The sequence below is a fragment of the Rutidosis leptorrhynchoides genome, chromosome 7 (assembly GCF_046630445.1).
Source record: "Rutidosis leptorrhynchoides isolate AG116_Rl617_1_P2 chromosome 7, CSIRO_AGI_Rlap_v1, whole genome shotgun sequence".
Taxonomy (NCBI): domain Eukaryota; kingdom Viridiplantae; phylum Streptophyta; class Magnoliopsida; order Asterales; family Asteraceae; genus Rutidosis; species Rutidosis leptorrhynchoides.
Genome location: NC_092339.1, coordinates 162,204,714 through 162,224,218, shown reverse-complemented (window position 1 = coordinate 162,224,218; position 19,505 = coordinate 162,204,714). Strand labels below are relative to the sequence as shown.

Below are 19,505 nucleotides of genomic sequence, written 5' to 3'. Positions count from 1 at the left end.
TACACCTATATACAATATAATAATAAATGTACACAAGTACACTGCAACAATAAGTCAACCTACAACCTAGGTGACTATCACTAAAACAATGTCCAGGTTCACCTACTTACATTAGGCACTTTCAAATCTCAGTCTGACCCGTATTCCTACAAGTCCCGCATATAATGCATAACCGCCAATAAGTCTAAGACTAGGCACCTATTCCAAGGTCACCTAATTCCCTTAGACCATGCTCTGATACCACTTGTAACGACCCAACCCGTTATCTAACCAAATACGCAAAATAATTTTTTTATAGAAGGGTGCGCGGCGCGTGCCACTATGTGTGCGCAGCGCGCACATGCCTGATCAGCCTCTGTCCGAATTTCCCATTTTTGGTTTAAAGATCTCCCACTTCCCAACACTTATAGAAGAAACGACTTTCGCAACACATTATAGTAAGTAAAACTAACACGTTTTTATAATAATACAAGTTTTACGACACCGGACCCACATTTACCCAATTTACCATTAAGTACAAAAATACAAGTTTCGACCACATTAGTTTAAATACCAAACGACACTAGAGCATGGTGTTTGGGGGTTTAAACTACCCACACATTAGGTCAAACTTCCAAAAGCTACCCCATCGAGCCCAAGCGCTCCTACGCATCTAGTCTAACAACTAGTTAGCTTCATATACACAATACCTGTAAAAAGGTAAACAACGAGAGGGGTAAGCATGAAGATTAGTGAATGCAATAATTATACATATACATATATAATCTACTTGCAAACACTTACACAAATACCTCATACATGCTAGCAATTTATATAGCATACCATCGCAAAGTATAACGCTAAAATCTTCAAGACCACAAGCTAGCACAACTATAGCATATATAACTCGAATAATATAATATGCTACACTACAACACGTAACCATGGTTAACCATTCACACAAGGGAAATGGTACTCGAATTTCCCAGCGGTGTTCATAACAACCGTTAATGTACAACGACATATATCACTAACCTCTGAGTGGTATTGACAACACATATCCATTCATAACGACCGTTAGTATACAACAACATATATCACTAACTCCTGGGTGGTATTGACAACACATATCCGTTCATAACAACCGTTAGTGTACAACGACATATATCACAAACTCCTGGGTGGTATCGACAACACATATCCATCCTACACAAATAAATACATTATATACATACACGTATAATTATTCCACTCACCTCGAGATGCCCGCACAAGTCATATATTTAAATCGCCTCCAAACACAACCGAGCAAACCTTTTACCTATAATACGCATATAGATATACAAACAATCAACATACATTCTCTAAGAGAATTTGACTTTAACACCCTTAACAAAGGGTTTATACCTACCTCCACAAACCGCCCATTTAGACACTTAAAGTGGACTTCACCAATTACCACTACGGGTGGTAATTCTGACCCATTCAAACAAGTACAATTTAACCTGAATTATACTTGATGCCATTTAAACCAACCTAGGTCTTAAAACTAAATTACTACTTAGGTAGTAATCATTTCAAACGTTAATTACACCAAAACCCCAACACGTGTAATATTGACCCATATTTTTTTTGACCACGATTGACTTATGTACCACGTCTTGTAAAAGATTAACCCGAACTTTCTATAATTGGAAAGTTACTATAAGTGGAAACTTTTCATAAATAGTAACCTTCTGAATATAGAAATTCTCTAGTGAACCATCACTATTAGCATAGTTATTATATACTTATGTCTGTTAGGCATAACTGATCATACGTTCTATCTCTTGGTTGAGATCTCAATCACGTCCGTTCCGTTCAATTCATTCTTTTGTGGAATAACTCTTCTGTGCTACTAAGGTGAACTTCATAGCCCCGCTTTTACATATTTATTGAATTTTATAAATCTTGGGGCGAGACACATGCTTACTTTTAAATGATTTACAACGTAGACACAAGTGCCTAAACTTTTTGATATACAACTTCATGAGATTATTGTTAACTTGTATTCTTACATGCAATTCCCCACCATAATATCGTTAATTGCTGGAATTGAAATGTTGCAAGCTTAATTATTGTGAGTATGCCTATTGAGAGTGACGTCTCTACCCATTGACCGATCGTCAAGGGGGTACATAATAATGGTTACCGATACACGTGCAGTGTCAGGGGTTTATGTTTAGATCGATATTATAACTCATGGCATATTGATATTTTGATGTTTTGAACTAAATCTTGTGGTCTGAAAGTTTATTGATTATTAAACCTATGATGTTCACTCAACCAGTGTATTGATATTTTTAAGCATGTTTGTGTCAGGGGTTTATGTTTAGATCGATATTATAACTCATGGCATATTGATATTTTGATGTTTTGAACTAAATCTTGTGGTCTGAAACTTTATTGATATTATTAAACCTATGATGTTCACTCAACCAGTGTATTGATATTTTTAAGCTGCTTGATGATTTCTTAGCTAGCTTTTTGCATTGGAGTCCATAAATTCATAACTTATCATTCATTAAACAATTGTTATTTACATTGAATTTATTATATAAAACTTTATTTCATTTTCGCTACAATACAAATATTGTTTTTATAAAACGTCTCATTTAGAGTCGTTCTCGCTATTTGGGGGTATGACAGATGCTCTCCGTATTCAACTCATACGACTGCTTTCAAAAGAATTCTCTATGAAAGATTTAGGTCCCTTGCACTCTTTTTTGGGCATATTAGTTACTAGATCATCGCAAAGGTTATTCCTAAGTTAAGAGGCATACGTTCGTTTCATCATTCAATGATCGGGTTTATCACAATGCAAGCCAGATGATACCGGGTCGACACCAACCTTAAGTAAAGTAACAAACAGGGACGCCCTTATTAATGCAGACTCCAAGAAGTATAGGAGTTTAGCGAGTGCTTTGCAATATTTAACTTTTACCCGTCTGGAAATCTCCTATGTCGTGCAACAAGTTTGTTTACACATGCACGATCCAAAATAATGTCACATGACTGCCTTAAAATGAATCATTCGCTATCTTCAAGGAACTCTTCCTCTTGGCATACACGTCACACGTTCCAATTATTGCTTATATCGATGCGGATTGGGGTGGTTTTTCCAGATACACGTCGCTCCACTTCCGGCTATTGTGTCTACTTTGGTGATAATTTAATTTCTTTGTCGTCTAAATGCCATACGACAATGTCGCGATCTCGTGTCGAGGCATAATATCGTGGTGTTGCAAGCATTGTGGCTGAATCTTGTTGGCTTCGTAATTTCTAGAGTTACATTGTTCTATTTTAAAAGCCACGTTAGTTTTCTGTGATAATTTTAATGCCATTTACTTATCGGGCAATCATGTTCAGCATCAACGGACAAAGCATATTGAAATGGATATCCACTTTGTTCGAGAAAAGTCACCAAGGGCCAAGTTCGCATACTCCATGTCCCAATTCGTTTTCAAATTTTTGACATGTTTACGAAAGGACTTCCAAGGTTGCTGTTCAATGACTTTCAGTCCAGTCTTTGCGTTCGATCCCCTGCCGCTACGACAGTGGAGTAGTATTAGTCGATATTTATATATAGGATTATGTATAACATTTAGCCTATGTATTATAGATAAAGATTGTGATAAAGTCAAATGTAAATCAATCCCTAAAATAAGGGATTTGCTTGTTAGGATACAGATCACTAGGATCTCCATATTCGCGTGTTTGTATGTATAATTAAGGATAGATGTCAAGCAATAACATTCAAGGGATTACATTCTTTCAAGGGATTACATTCTTTCAGAAGCAAACTAAGTTGGTTGTACAGGCTTAAGGAGCGCCGCACCATGTTATTGGTGCGGCGCCGCACCTGGTGATATGATACGCCGCTTTGGTTGCCAAAAGCGCCGCTCCACATAACTAAAAGGAGTCCAAACAAATCATGAAGCAAAAGGTGATTTTGGTAGTTGTAAGGAGAGTCACTCTCCTTCTCAGGGGCACCGCTCCCGTCTGCAGTTTGTGCAGAAAGGTTGCAACTTTACCGAAACATTTTGCAACGTTTCACAAATGGTTGTTTTATATCCCTGGACATTTTTTGACATGTTTAAGTGGTTTATTAGTGTACTGATATCGCTCCATTTATATATGTTTACTTCGCGATATCTACCTAACTTTGTTCGGTTTTTGACTATCTCGGGGCCTATTTTGTGTGCTATTGAGCTAAATGGTAAATTAAGGGCTAAGGAGTTGATTTGGTGTAAAATTGACCAAATCTTGGGCAAAATTGGCTAAGAAAATGACAAGTGCAGGAAACAGCTCAAAAAGCACCGCTCCTGTAAAGGAGCGCCGCTCTTGATGGCCCAAAAGTGCTGCACCAATGCCAAACGCGGCGCTATTATACATGATTTGTCTCCATTTTTCATCAGTGAGCAGAAGCGTCGTTATTCATGTCAAAAGCGTCATTCCTGATTAGCCAAAAGCGCTGCACCAAAGTTAATAGCGTCGCTCCTGTGACCAGTCAAAAGCGCCGCTCCTGAAGTTATAGCGGCGCTCCTGACGCTGTTTCAGCCCAGATTTTCAGCACTATTTAAAGAACTAGATTAGGTCATTTTCATATGCATCTTCTTAGAGCAGCTGTTTAGGGTCCGAATTTCACTCACAAAACCCTAATTTCATCATCCATTAGAGATTAAGGGAGGATTCAAGGAAGCTTGCTCAAGATTCATCATTGTTTTAGCTTAGAACTTCATCTTCTTTACATTTTGGTTTGTAATCTTAAATTTACTTTACATACTTTGCATCAATTACTTGTAATAGTTTGAAGATGATGATTGTTTACATTTCTATACTTATGATTAGTTTGATTTTAGCTATGATTAGCTAAATCTCTTGTGTTTACTTATCTATGAATCTCTAATGCTAGTGTTTGCCCCAAATCCATTGAATATTGTTGTTTGAATGAATCACATGATTAAGTGTTGTTAAGCTGGCTAAAGATCCATTGCTATGAGTTTGTTTTAGGATTAACTTTGATTACATATGTTGAGTAGCTCTCTTAGTGATTTGAGAAGTGAATCAATGTGTGCTTCAATACCTTAGCTGATCTAGACAACTAGCTTAGGAATTGCAAGTGATTGTGTTCTTGATCTAGGTTGGTTTTCAATTGGCCTTTAGTCAACATAGTAGTGTCGATTATCTTAAGTGATTTCGATAGTTGGGGGTTTTAAGTGATTTCAACCCAAACTCAATATCAATGACTAAATCATGCTTAACTCGATCTTTGGATACAATGCTTATGTGAATTTGTGGAGTGTCTTTTGATTTGAGGTTTAGTAGTGATGCTAAACATTTAATAGTTCAACAACTAAAGGGATAACAGAATAGGCAAAATGGGGCAAGCCAAGCATAGAGAGGATTAGATAAGTGACCACGTCTTAGTTAATTTGATTTAAGTCTTAATACTCTACTACTTGTTTTTTGCTATTAGTTTACTTGTTAAGATTATGTTTGTTTAATTGTGCAAGTTTTAGTTGTTAGTTAATATCAATCGAAACCCACAATCAAACAACCTCTAGGACAATTGATAGTTTCAAATATCCGACTTAGACCACTCTCTTGGGATGAACTTGATAAGAATACTTACATTAAGTGCTATGATAACCGGGTCCTAAATGCTCGTTAGTTGTGCGTGCTTATTTGTAATATTTGAATCTTGTATAAATTTAGAAAGTAAAAGATGTATGCCACACAAGACACATCAAATTTTCTTGGCATCGCTGCCGGGGAGCGGTTAGCCTAGTTGGGTATTTGGTTTAAACTTTTGATTGTTCGATCCTTTCGTAGGGGTTTACCCTTACGGAAGTTACTTTTCGCATTTTATATATTATTTTGTTTGGAAACTGCTTGTGTTTGTGTTATGATTGAAGGATAGGTGTCATTGGTGTATGAAAACAAGGTCTCACAAGGATCAAGAGTTCACACATCTATTCTCCGATCCGCAAAAACACGTGCACTGGGTTTATTATCGTAGAGAGAAAAGGGTATTAAGAAGGAATTTCGAAGCTTTGCCATTTTGTTTAGAAGATATGGATCCTAACGGTCAACCAATTGTTAATGAAGAGGGTAATCCAATCAACCATGGTCCTCCGGTTAATCAAGAATTATTGAATGATCCAAATGATACACCAATGTGGAACGCTAGATTGGTTGCACCAACATTATTAGCACCGGCTATTACAAAACCACCAATTAAAGCGGATAATTGGAAGATTGAGGGTAACTTTTTCACGTTGATCAAGAATACATACTTTCATGGGTTGATAGATGAGAATCCGTTTGAGCATATTCAACACTTCAATGATCTTTGTTATATTTACAAAACCAAAAACGTCACCGATGATGCTTTTAAGTTAAGGGCATTCCCTTTCACACTTCAAGGAGATACAAAAGCTTGGATGAGAAGTTTGCCATCAGATTCCATAAGATCTTTTCAAGATTAACAAATGAGTTTATCAATCACTTCTTCCCACCGTCAAAAGTAGAGCGACTTAGAATGGAGATTAATGGGTTCGCCCAACGGGGTGATGAGAGTTTGTATGATGCATGGGTACGATTCAAGAAGCTACTAAGAGCTTGCACACCACATGGTTTGACGAAGAAGGAGTACATCAACACATTTTATCGGGGTTGTAATGCTTTGACTAAGCAATATCTTGATTCTTCATCCGGTTGGGTATTTATGTATAAATCACCAAATGCGGCCGAAATCTTATTAGAAGACATCTCGGTTAATACATATGAATGGGCACCTGTAACGACCCAACCCGTTAAACATACGCAAAATATTTTATTTTTAATTTGGACAGGCCCTGCCTGTCAGGCTTAACCCGCGACGCGAGAAATCTGGCTGCGGCGCAGCCTAACAAAAACTCAGATGGTCTGAACCATTAAAACCCTAGACATCAAAAATACCCTTTAACCCGCAGCGCCCTTCAGGGCCGCAGCGCGGCTTTGTTCGTATGCTGATTCTTACTTAACAAAACTTATACAAGTCCCAATTTTCCTAGGTATACGACAACCAACGACTCCAAAGGCTTCGCACCATATAAATAAGCAAAGTTTACAAATTTTAAGACTTCCATTCAAGTATTTGACCACCGGGCATCATTCGCCCATTTACAATTCAAAAATATGAGTTTCAACCGACAAGTTTAAATACCAAACATAAACCGAGCATGGTGTTTGGGGTTAAACTACCCAAACCTAGGTCGAACTCCAAAAGCTAAACTCTGGCATAATCACGTAGGGAGATCGTTAGTCCAAATGTGTACCCTTGCCCTTGTCCACACCGGAGCCTAAAAAGAGTAAACAACGAGAGGGTGAGCAAAACGCTTAATGAATGCAATAATTATACATATACATATATAATCTACTTACTTGCAATCACTTACACAATTATCGCATACACGCTAGTACGTTAAATAGCATACCATTGCAAAGTATAATGCTAATTATCCGACAACACGAGCTAGCACAACAATAGTATATAACACGAATATACAATATGCTACACTACAACACATAACCATGGTTAACCAAAATACAAAAGGGAACGATTCTCGCGAATGAACCGTTAGCCACGCAGACGCCACTAGTATGCATCACTAGTCCCTTGGGTGGTATCGAACGCCCGAACTTTAAACCCACCCGTCACGTGAAATGTGGTATCGACGACCGAACTTAAAACCCACACTTCACGCCTGCACGCACACATGATGATATGGTATTGAATGCCCTAACTTTAAACCCATATCACATGTCAACACGATATGGTATCGTACGCCCGAACTTAAACCCCACAACGCGTTTCACACAAGTAAATACATTACAAACACATATGCATAATTATTCCACTCACCTTGTATTCAACGAAGGTAAGCCAACAAGCTCTTCAATCGTCAATGAAAATCACCTATTACATTAGCATAAAATTAACACTTAACTAGAAGGGCTTTCGACCCGCCCAAATAGACACCTAGTGCAATTGTTCACCATTTGCACCCACAATGCCAATTGTAGGTCTAGATCACCACTAATCACTAAAGCTAGTGACCATGGCATTAAACCACCCAACTACACATCACTAGATCATTAAATTCGTGCTAGTGCACTTTTGACCCAAAAACCCATTTTGACCTAATAATGGGTTAAACCCTAAACTTGTAAGTCTCATTTCTCCAAATCATTAGTAAATCAAGTTCATTAGTGAACCTTAACCAAGATTTACTCATATAATTATTAATTTCCCCAACCAACTCAAAATCACTAATTTTAGGTCACTTACACTTTCACCCAAACCTTAAACCCCAAAATTTCACAAAGGTATAAGGTTTAATCACTAGCAAGATCCAAGCATGAACACTAACACAATTAACTTATAACTTAGGTTTAGAGACTTACCACAACACTCGATAAAATGTTAGGCGGTAGAAACACGAAGGATTTGAACCCGATCTAGCAGAACCCACTTGGAAAGCTTCAAGATATACTTTTTCTCACTACTCTCTCTCTACTTCAATGAGGAGGATGATAAGGTTGGTAAATGAGGTTAATGAGCCTCATCCACCCTTTTGATAGCCTTAAAACCGGCCTCAACTGAAAGGCCCACAATACCCCTTCTTAAAATTAAATAAAAAGGAGGAATTTCCGTCAGGCCCTAGCCGCGCCGCGGGCCTTTAGGCCGCTCCGCGGCCCAACACTTAAAATGAGGGTCGCCAGCAAATAAATATACAATATGTGCATTTGAAACTTGGGTCTTACAACTCTCCCCACTTGAATCGGATTGCGTCCTCGCAATCCAAACAACAATACAAGCAGGAAGATTCACCAAAACGAACTCTTCAGATTCCCACGTAAACTCGGAACCCTTACTACGATGCCATTGAACTTTAAAAGTTCTCACTTCTTTATTTCTCAACATTTTCACCTTTTCATCGAGTATAGCAATCGGCTCCTCAACATACTCTAACTTGTTGTTTAGCTCAATCTCTTCTAATGACACCCATGTTGAATCATCCGCAAGATACTTACGGAGATGGGAAACATGAAATGTATTATGGATCCCCGCAAGCTCTTCGGGTTATTCCAAACGATAAAAAACTTCACTAACACAAGCCAAAATTTTAAAAGGCCTAATAAACCGAGGAGCTAACTTTCCCCGTTTTTGAAACCGAATAATACCCTTCCATGGAGAAACCTTAAGCATCACCATGTCGCCTTCTTGGAACTCAATCGGCCGCCTACGTTTATCGGCATAAGATTTTTATCTATCTTGCACCGCCTTTAATCGAGCCCGAATCATCTCAATTTTACTATTCGTCTCTAAAACCAAATCGGTACTCCCTATTTTCTTTTGTCCCACTTCATCCCAACAAATCGGAGTTCGACACCTTCGCCCATAAAGCATCTCATAAGGTGGCATCCTGATACTAGTATGATAACTATTATTGTACGAGAATTCCACCAACGGTAAGTGCTCATCCCAACTTCCACAAAAATCTATTACATATGCTCTCAACATATCTTCCAACTTTTGATTTGTACGCTCGGTTTGACCATCTGTTTGAGGATGATATGCCGTACTCATTTCAACCTCGTACCCATGTCTTCATGAAACTTTTTCCAAAAGCGAGACGTAAACCGCGTGTCCCGATCCAAAACAATAGACGCGGGAATGCCATGTCTCGATATCACCTCTTTAATGAACATTTTCGCGAGTGCCTCCGATGTAATTGCTTCTTTAATAGGAAGAAACAAAGCACTTTTCGTCAATCTATCAACGATCACCCAAATAGTATCAAATTGGGTTCTCACCGTTTTGGAAACTTCTTAATAAAATCCATGGTAATATGCTCCCACTTCCACATCGGGATTTCTAACAGTTGCAACTTACCATACGGCTTTTGGTGTTCGGCTTTCACTTGCAAACACGTGATGCATTATTCAACATACTTAACAACATCACGTTTCATGCCCGGCCACCAATACTCTTTCTTCAAATCAAGATACATTTTTGTCGCACCCAGATGAATGGAATACTTTGACTTATGTGCTTCATCGATTAGCACTTTTCGGAAATCGCCCATCTTAGGCACCCACACTCTTCCTTGAAAGGACAACAAACTATGCGGGCCTAAAGTAATAGACTCCGTTTGCCTCATGATTCGTTCTTCATGCTTGTTGTTAACAAAAGCTTCAATTTGTATCTCACCAAGCTTTACAAGAAAATTGTTAGTAATAGTCATGCGTAACGATCCTACTGTATTGTCGGATGTTGACTCTTTTGACTCAACGCAACCGCGACTACATTCTCCGTGGACGGATGGTAAAGTATCTCACAATCATAATCTTTCACCACATCGATCTACCTACGTTGTCGATAATTCAAATCTGATTGGTCAAAGAGATGTTTCAAACTTTTGTGGTCCGAATAAATCGTACACTAGACACCATACAAGTAGTGTCATACCCCCAAATAGGGCCGGGGAAATATGACTTCACAATATCACAACACAAGTATGAATAAACGAGAACGACTCTAAATGAGACATTTTATAACAAAATTTGAATTTACAACGGAAACATAATAATGTTTTTAAATAATGAAATTCATATGTAAATAACAAATGAGAAGTCTAATATGTGGACTCCAATGCAACAGTTAACTAATCATCATAGGACAGCACACAAGCTAATCTTCACCTGATATAAACATGCTTAAAATGTCAACACAATGGTTTAGTGAACATTATAGGTTTAACAATCATAATAAGTTTTAGACCAAAAGATATAATTCAAAACACCAAAATATTCAATATACCATGAGTTATAATATCGAACTAAACATTAACCCTAGACACTGTACGGGTGTCGGCAATCATTATTATGTACCCCCTTGACGATCACGCCAATGGGTAGAGACATCACTCTCAATAGGCCTTCTCACAATAATTAAGCTTGCAAAATTCCAATTCCAGCATTTAACGATATTATGGCAGGGATTTGCATGTAAGAATACAAGTTTAAATACATGTTTAATAAAAGTCTCACGAAGTTGCATATCAAAAAGTTTAGGCACTTGTGTTTAAATTGTAAATCATTTAAAGCAAGCATGTGTCTCACACCAAAAGTTGTAAAATAGTTAATAAATAGTAAAAGGTGGGGCTATGAGTTCACCTTAGTAGCAAGTAAGTAATTCCGCGCAAGTAGTATGAAAGGAGTGTGTAACCGGAGATCTCAACCTAGAGATATAATCTTTGATTAGTTAATGTCTACAAGACATACAGTTTGTTTGTTAATATAGTAAAATATATTAACAGTGACGGTTTTTGAGAAAATTTTCTATTTTTGGAAACCTACTACTTACGGAAAGCTTCCACTTATAGTAAGCTTCTAGTTTAAGAAGTTCGGGTTATAATTCTTAACAAAGATGTTATACAATCTCGCCCAAACTCCGTTGCTATAATTCAAGTCACTCGAATGATCTGTTGTTACCGGGCGCCCAGGACTCTTGACCAGAATCTAAGTCATGGCATTCGAAATTCACAAGCAGTTCCCATAAGGCAACAAGTATCACCCTAGGCCACAAGTAGCGGTGATGTTTGTAGACTTTGTACGCTATCTTTAATTATACCCTTTAAGTTTAAGTTATACCTACGTTATTATTATCTTATATATTATTATTATTAGTTATTACTATTTTATAAGTTATATTGTATATTTTTATTACTTATAATATGATTATTACTATAGGTACTTATTAAACACGTATTAATATTATTATTACCATTAACTTCTTATTATTATTATTATTATTATTATTATTATTATTATTATTATTATTATTATTATTATTATTATTATTATTATTATTATTATTATTATTATTATTATAACCTAAATATATAATAAGTTATATTATAACCTTAGTACATATTATATAATTTCGTATTATCTAATAATAATATATGTAAATTATTACTTAATTTACCATATGATGTATCCATAATACTTATAACTTAATTTAGCATAGAAATCAGTAGGTTACTTACTAAAAATAAGTTTATAAATTTTTGTATTAATTTCATATTCTATATATGTATATTTCGGTTTATATTAAATCAAGTTAAGTAAGTAATAAATACATATTCGACTTATATATATAATTTTATATTTTTTATAATTTCTATATACTGTAAATAATTTTTAAAAATATAATTTCGAAAATTATATATATATTATTATTTATTTTATATTTTCTTGTACTTTATCTATTATAATCGGTATTAATTAAATAAATTAGATAAATACTTAATAAATAATTTTTATTAAATTTTCCAGTATCTATGTGACCTAATGATTATATAAAAAGTTTATAAAATTTAGTTTAATTCATTTAATATTTATTTTATATTTATTTTCTTATTTTCTCTCAGTTCATATAAATACTTTACAAAAATCAATTAAAATAATAAATATACTTATAAATATGATTTTATATTTTTCACATCTTTATTACATACTTATAAACTTAGAAAAAAATTTATAGTTATTATATTTACTCTTTTTCTATTTATTACGAATTTTTATAAGTTATATTACTGTTATAAATACTTAATAAATTATTGTTACAGTTTATATAAATTTATAACAATTAAAATCAAATAAAACACAAATACACTATAATTATCGGTACAAATATATGTTTTATAAAAAAATGAATTTCCAGATTTTATAAAATCATGAAATTCTTGATTTATGTTCATAATAGTTTTATAAACCTTCTGTAAAAATATCATAATTAATTTTTAAGTTTAAGTATTTATTTTACAGGGTGTTTAATTACTCGGGCACTTATTATATTCGAATAACAACCCTAATGCTAATACACAGAATATGACATTGAAACCCTAATGGCAAATTTGTAAATTTCAGAATGGAAAAGTGAGGGTTTTTATAGTACCTCCCGTTAATTTAAACTTCGTCCCGAAGTTTCAGGAAGAATTCTCGGATGCATCAACGGTTGAGAATAGATGTGGACATTTCCGCTTCATCTGGTCTTCACATTCCCAGGTATGCTCGGGGCCTCTTCGTGAATTCCAACGGATTCGTTCTATAGAAATATTTCCCTGTTCTAAGCGTTTGAATCTTATAACCCACAACTTATACAGGTTCTTCTTTGAAGTGCATCGTATTATCAATGTGAAAGTAATCCAAAGGAATAACAGAAGTTTCATCCGAATAGATTTCCCCAAAAAAGAGAAGATAATGCTATTCACGCATTTCAGTAATTCGGATACATGAAATTTTAGAAACATTACAAAGCTCATTTAAAACCTTGAGCGTTTTATGCCACAGCCAACCCTAAAAGAATAGTTGATGAGAGCAAGAGGTATGTTTTGTTCTTGAACGAAGGATAAGAAGAAATGTGATCCAATCATAGTGTGGAGTAATACGAAAATTTTTATATAATAAGTCAAAGTAATTTTTGGAAAAGTTTAACACATTTTGATGTGAAACGAAGTTCTTAGTAAAACTGGAGTTATGTACAACGTGTCCTATTTTAAGTAAAATAACTTTTGAATGTAAAAGAATTGATTTGTAAAAGTGAAGGTATAATTTGATATGCACTAGTCAAAATAATGTAACACCCCGTTTTTCCCCATACATGATATATAAGAGTATTGTGTAGGTACGACTAGAGTATGAAGGATTGAGATATGTTCGTGTGTGAAGTTCATGTGTGCGAGAAAACGGATCAGACCATGTTAAAGGTTGCGGCGCGACATTACAAACAAATCAGTATCAGGAGGCACGGTAAGGAAGGCACCAGACCACGCCTTGGGTCGCGGCGCGGCATTTAGCTGATTTCAATTCCAGGAGGCATGTTAAGGCAACCACCAGAATACGTTAAAGGTCGCGACGCGACGATTAAGGCCGCGGCGCGGCATTCTGGGCGAGCTGGTACCAGATTTGCAATTTTAAAGGATATTCGAGGGCATTTTGGTCATTTCGCGTATGTGCCAGATTTGGGATCTTAAATCCCATCCACTCATCTCATTTTCTTTATTTCTTTTTCCTTTTCTTCTATATTTCCTCTCAAAACTTCAATACTCCAAATCTTTCAAGAGGGATTTTGGAAGGGAAGATTCGGGTTTTGATAGAAGGTGTAAGAGGCAACTTTGTTCTCCTCGTTCTTAGCTACAAGGTGATACTAACAGTAAGCCTTAACTCCAAATTTCATTTGTGTTCATGTGCTTGACTAATTTTGAAATGGTTCAAAATTAGGGTTTGGGTGTCAATTTGGTCGAGATTGGTGTTTAACACCTATGTTTGGGTTTGATTGGCGTTATTGGAACCATTATCACTCTAGTTAGTGATTATTGGCGAGGTTGGGCATGTGTTGTACTTCGAAGTGCATTTGGGTCGAAATTTCACTAAGTTGTCAATTGGGTTGGTTTGTAAATCCACCCTAATTGTGTTGTTTGCATTGTGATAATGGAATAGGTACTTTCCATTAGCGAGTTGTGGATTGTTCGGTTGCATTCATCAAGATGACAAGTTTTTGCATGGAGGCGGTGGCACGGGTAAGCGTGGGAATTAGTGGACTCTCGTAGATTGCTTAGAAGACGTGCTTTTGTATTGAATAGGATTGGGTAGCGTATCCCCAATCACCATTCTCGGTTTTGTTGAATATTAAAATAGTCGGGTCGTGTTTGCCCGTTCGGATATTCAAACTATGTATTAAATGTTTTAAAAAGTTATTGAACTTATTATTTGTGTTAAGGATGTTTTGGAAACATAATTGGGACCTAAATATTAATGTATTAAAGAAAAATTTTTACGGGCCGGCTTAAATACGGGTTGGGTTATTTCAAGTGGTATCAGAGCATGGTCTAAGGGATTTAGACGACTTGAGATAGGTTCCTAGACTTATACTTTTGTGTGTGCTTAATTGATGCGGGACTTGGTTAGTGCCTTAGCGTGTAGGTGAACTAATTAGGATTTTGGCTCGTATTGTGATGCTATTTTCCTTGCGTGTGTTTATATCACGTAGAATTTTCTTTGTGTTGGTTATATCATCGAGCGAGGCGGTCGTTGTACTAACGAGTTGAGAAGACGTGTATGCGTAATAAGGACTTGCAAACCTTATTACGGGTGCAAATCGTGTCTAACAAGTGATGTACGACGAGTGTTGAGCAAGATGGGGTGGTGTTGTGCGTGTTGTTTTATACGATTGTGGACTAATCATTTTGCATTCTTTAGAATGATGATGCGAAACAAGATCGGGACGAACGACGTTGAGTTTAACGCTAGAGTTGCGGCTGCCGTTGTGGAGCAAATGGGTTCATTTCGAGAAGAAATGGATAGGAAGTATTCCGAACTTCAAAGTAGTGGTGAAATGGAGCGTTGTCTTAAGAGCTTCATGAGGACTAAACCCCGATGTATGACAAAAAACCGGATCCTTTGGTTAGCACAACATGGATCTCGGATGTCGAAGGGTGTTTTCGTACTATCGAATGCCCTCCTGAGAAAAAGATAAGACTCGCTACTAATTTGTTGCGGGGTAGGGCGAAAGATTGGTTGGATGGTAAGATTGATCTTATTGGTGGTGAACCGTTTTTGGCGTTATCGTGGGACGAGTTTAAGGAGGAATTCTTTGAGGAGTTCCGGACATCAGCTGACTTGTCGGAATTGCATAATGAGTTGCAAAATTTGCAACAAGGTTCTATGGATTTGAATACTCTCAAGACGACCTTTATGGCGAAGGCTCGTTTTTGCCTGAAGTATTTAGGGAATGATCATTTGTTGATGGAGGATTTCTATCTAACTTTGAATGATGACTTGAAGAATAAAATTAGCCGAGGTTACGCAAAGTCGTTTGATGAGTTATTCGCGGTGGCTAGGGGTTTCGAATCGTATTCGCGATCAAAGATTGGTGAACCTTCAAGTAAGAGAAGGGTTGTTTTGTATGGTGCTCCAAGTAAGGGTGCAAATGTGAGCACGAGTGGTACACAGACGAGTATATCAGATTCTAGTGCGTCTAGATGTTACGATTGTGGCGTGAGGGGTCACAAGTCTTGGGAATGTTCGGTGCCAAAGGGTGATGGCCCGGTGTGCTTCAATTGCCAAGAGGAAGGACATCGTAAGTCGGAATGTCCCGAGTTAGCGAGGACGGGTGCGGCAAGGAGACGTTAAGGTACGTTTCGTTTAAATAAATATGCCCCTTGGATTCTTCATTTTGTGCCATTGAGTTTGGGTTTGGTAAATGCATTGTGTTGTGCATGTTATTGTTGTGGGTAACGTTCCTTATGGAAGTACCCTATGGCAATGTTTTGATTGATGGGTGAAGGGCGTAAGACTTGGTGCAACTAAGCGTTCCTTAGTGTTTGAGAAATGTTTCTACCAAGCCATGTGTATGGGCTTTGGTGTTCGGTTGTTAAGCGCGTGTTGCTTTCGAGTTGAAGTTGATGAACCACGAGGTATGATGGGTGGTTAAACCCTAAAGATCGAGTATTGATCTTGATGTATATTGGTGAAGGAGTCTACATGACGCGGCTTTAGGTGCTTATACCTACTAGCGTGGTGTTCGACTCCGACGGTGTTGTGGTTACATTGTACTTAGGGTACCGGGGAGAAGCCCTTAGGTACATGAGTGACTAGGTGTGAATTTGGCAAACTATAGCAATTGGAAGGTTGCAAGAATGGAGTTTGTGTGAGTTGTGGTAAACTCTTCGTTCGAAGTGTTTAAGGATAGGTTAAAATCCTTTGTGTGATCAAGGTTGGAGCAAGAAGTGGTGATAGGTCGTGTGAACCCAATTGTTAGTAAAGTCTACTTTTGGTAGCATTGTACAGTTGTACAAGATGCGGTTATGGGACGAAGTTCCAAGTGGGGGAGTTACACTCCCGCACGAGGAGGTTTTAGTGTTATATTTTGGATGACGCTCTTAGTATATCCAGAATTTGTGACGGGACCTAGATTTGGTCGATTTGTGGTAGAGTACAATTTCGATTAAATTGTACTTATGATTTTGGGTTTAAATTATCACCGAGGTGGTAATGTGGTAAATCTCGTTGAGAGATAATGGACGTGTTTGACGAGCAAGGTGAGATCCCTCGGTTAAGGGATGTGCGTGTCGGATTCTCTTTTAGAGAATTATTATTTTGTGCCTATGTGCGATATAGGTGGTTCTTGCTCGATTGTGTTGGCGTTGTGTACACGAACGTATGATGCGTGTGCAAGGATTTCCATGTGAGTGGAATAATTATGCATGTACGTATATAATGTATTTATTTGTGTAGCGTGGAATGTGGAATTGTCGCGGTGTTTATGACACCGCATTCTATGTAACAAGTGGAATTGTCGCGGTGTTCAAGACACCACTCATTAGTTTGATTGACATGTGGAATTGTCGCGGTGTTCAAGACACCACATTGTCATGGGGGTGAGTTAGTCACGGTGTTTAAGACATCACCCGAGGGATTAGTGATTACGCGGCGTATGTACACTAATGGATGTTATGAACTCCGATGGTCTTTAGCAAGTACCTTTCCTGAGTTGAGATTTGGGTAGTGGATCACGTATGGTTGCGTATTCACGATGACATGTGTAGTTCGGTCATCTTATTATGGAAGTGAGTCTCGTGTAGTTCACATTCACAATGACTCGTGTGGATGCGGTCATTATATTGTGGAAGTGAGTCTCGTGTAGTTCGGATTCACAATGACTCGTGTGGATGCGGTCATTATATTGAGGAAGTGAGTCTCGTGTAGTTCGGATTCACAATGACACGTGTAGATGCGGTCATTCTTTTGGGATAGTGATTCTCGTGTAGTTCGGATTCACTGGGGCGCGTGTAGTTCGGCCAATCTCGATGGTTGTGCGGTGGAGGTAGTGGGTCGCGTGTGGTTGCGGATTCACTAAGGCGTGTGTAGTTTTCGGCCAGCCTTCATGTTGTGTGATCTATTGGTTGTTTCATACGCCATTGGTGGGGTCGTAAGGATCATGTTGTGTGATCTATTGGTTGTTTCATACGCCAATGGTGGGGTCGTAAGGACCATGTTGTGTGATCTGTTGGTTGTTTAATACGCCAATGGTGGGGTCATAAGGACCATTTTGGTGTGAATTGTGATGCAATAGTCGTATTTTGCTCACTTGTTGCGGTAGTTGCGTATTAGACGTGTTTGCGCACTACAAGGGATGTTAAGTGGTAAGTGTTATCCGTTAGATTTCACTTTTATTTAGTCTTCATCGGTTAGATGGTTGACTTTAGTTTGGGACGTGGTTACTTTTAGCATTGTACTTGGTATGGTACGCTAAAGGGTTGATATCTCGGTACGAGATTGGTGGAGTTTTTCTCGATATGAGGGATTGAGCAAGTTTTAGTGCTCGGATTTGTGGATTTGATAAATCGCGAATGACGATTTACTTGTTAAGGGTAACTCTATGAGAAGAATTGCCTATAGGAGTTGGAAGGATACGTGGCGGATTCGCGTATTCTAAGTGATCGTTGTAGACTTCGGATATTGTGTGTATTGTACTTCTCGGAATGCGTGCAAGTGTGTATTTACTTAATGGATTGACCTTCTGGTTAATGAGTAATGTGGTAGAAGTCGGATTAGATCGATTGTTTGGGAACCATAGCTTGTAAGTTAAGATTTAGTTAAGTGACTAGGATCACGAGGACGTGATCTAATCTAAGTGGGGGAGAGTTGTAACACCCCATTTTTTCCCGTACGTGATATATAAGAGTATTGTGTAGGTACGACTAGAGTATGAAGGATTGAGATATGTTCGTGTGTGAAGTTCATGTGTGCGAGAAAATGGATCAGACCAAGTTAAAGGTAGCGGCGCAGAGGTATCGGTCGCGGCGCGACATTACAAACAAATCAGGATCAGGAGGCACGGTAAGGAAGGCACCAGACCACGCCTTGGGTCGCGGCGCTACAGAAAGGGCCGCGGCGCGGCATTTTGTTGATTTCAATTCCAGGAGGCATGTTAAGGCAACCACTAGAATACTTTATAGGTCGCGGCGCGATGATTAAGGCCGCGGTACGGCATTCTGGGCGAGCGGGTACCAGATTTGCAATTTTAAAGGATATTCGAGGGCATTTTGGTCATTTTGCGTATGTGCCATATTTGGGATCTTAAATCCCATCCACTCATCTCATTTTCTTTATTTCTTTTTCCTTTTCTTCTTCATTTCCTCTCAAAACTTAAATACTCCAAATCTTTCAAGAGGGATTTTGGAAGGGAAGATTCGGGTTTTGATCGAAGGCGTAAGAGGCAACTTTGTTCTCCTCATTCTTAGCTACAAGGTGATACTAACGGTAAGCCCTAACTCTGAATTTTGTTTTCGTGTTCATCATCTAAATTTGGGGCTTTTGGCTTGTATGTTCATAGATGGAACCCATTTAGTTGTTAATTGAAGATTAAC

At 37.6% G+C, this 19,505-nt stretch overlaps 1 non-coding gene across 1 annotated transcript; it reads right to left on the bottom strand.

The window, feature by feature from the left end:
* Nucleotides 1-6,553: 6,553 nt before the first annotated feature.
* Nucleotides 6,554-6,660, bottom strand: LOC139860827 (small nucleolar RNA R71). The gene has a single exon (XR_011763442.1). It is a non-coding gene; the product is annotated as a small nucleolar RNA R71 (small nucleolar RNA).
* Nucleotides 6,661-19,505: the final 12,845 nt, after the last annotated feature.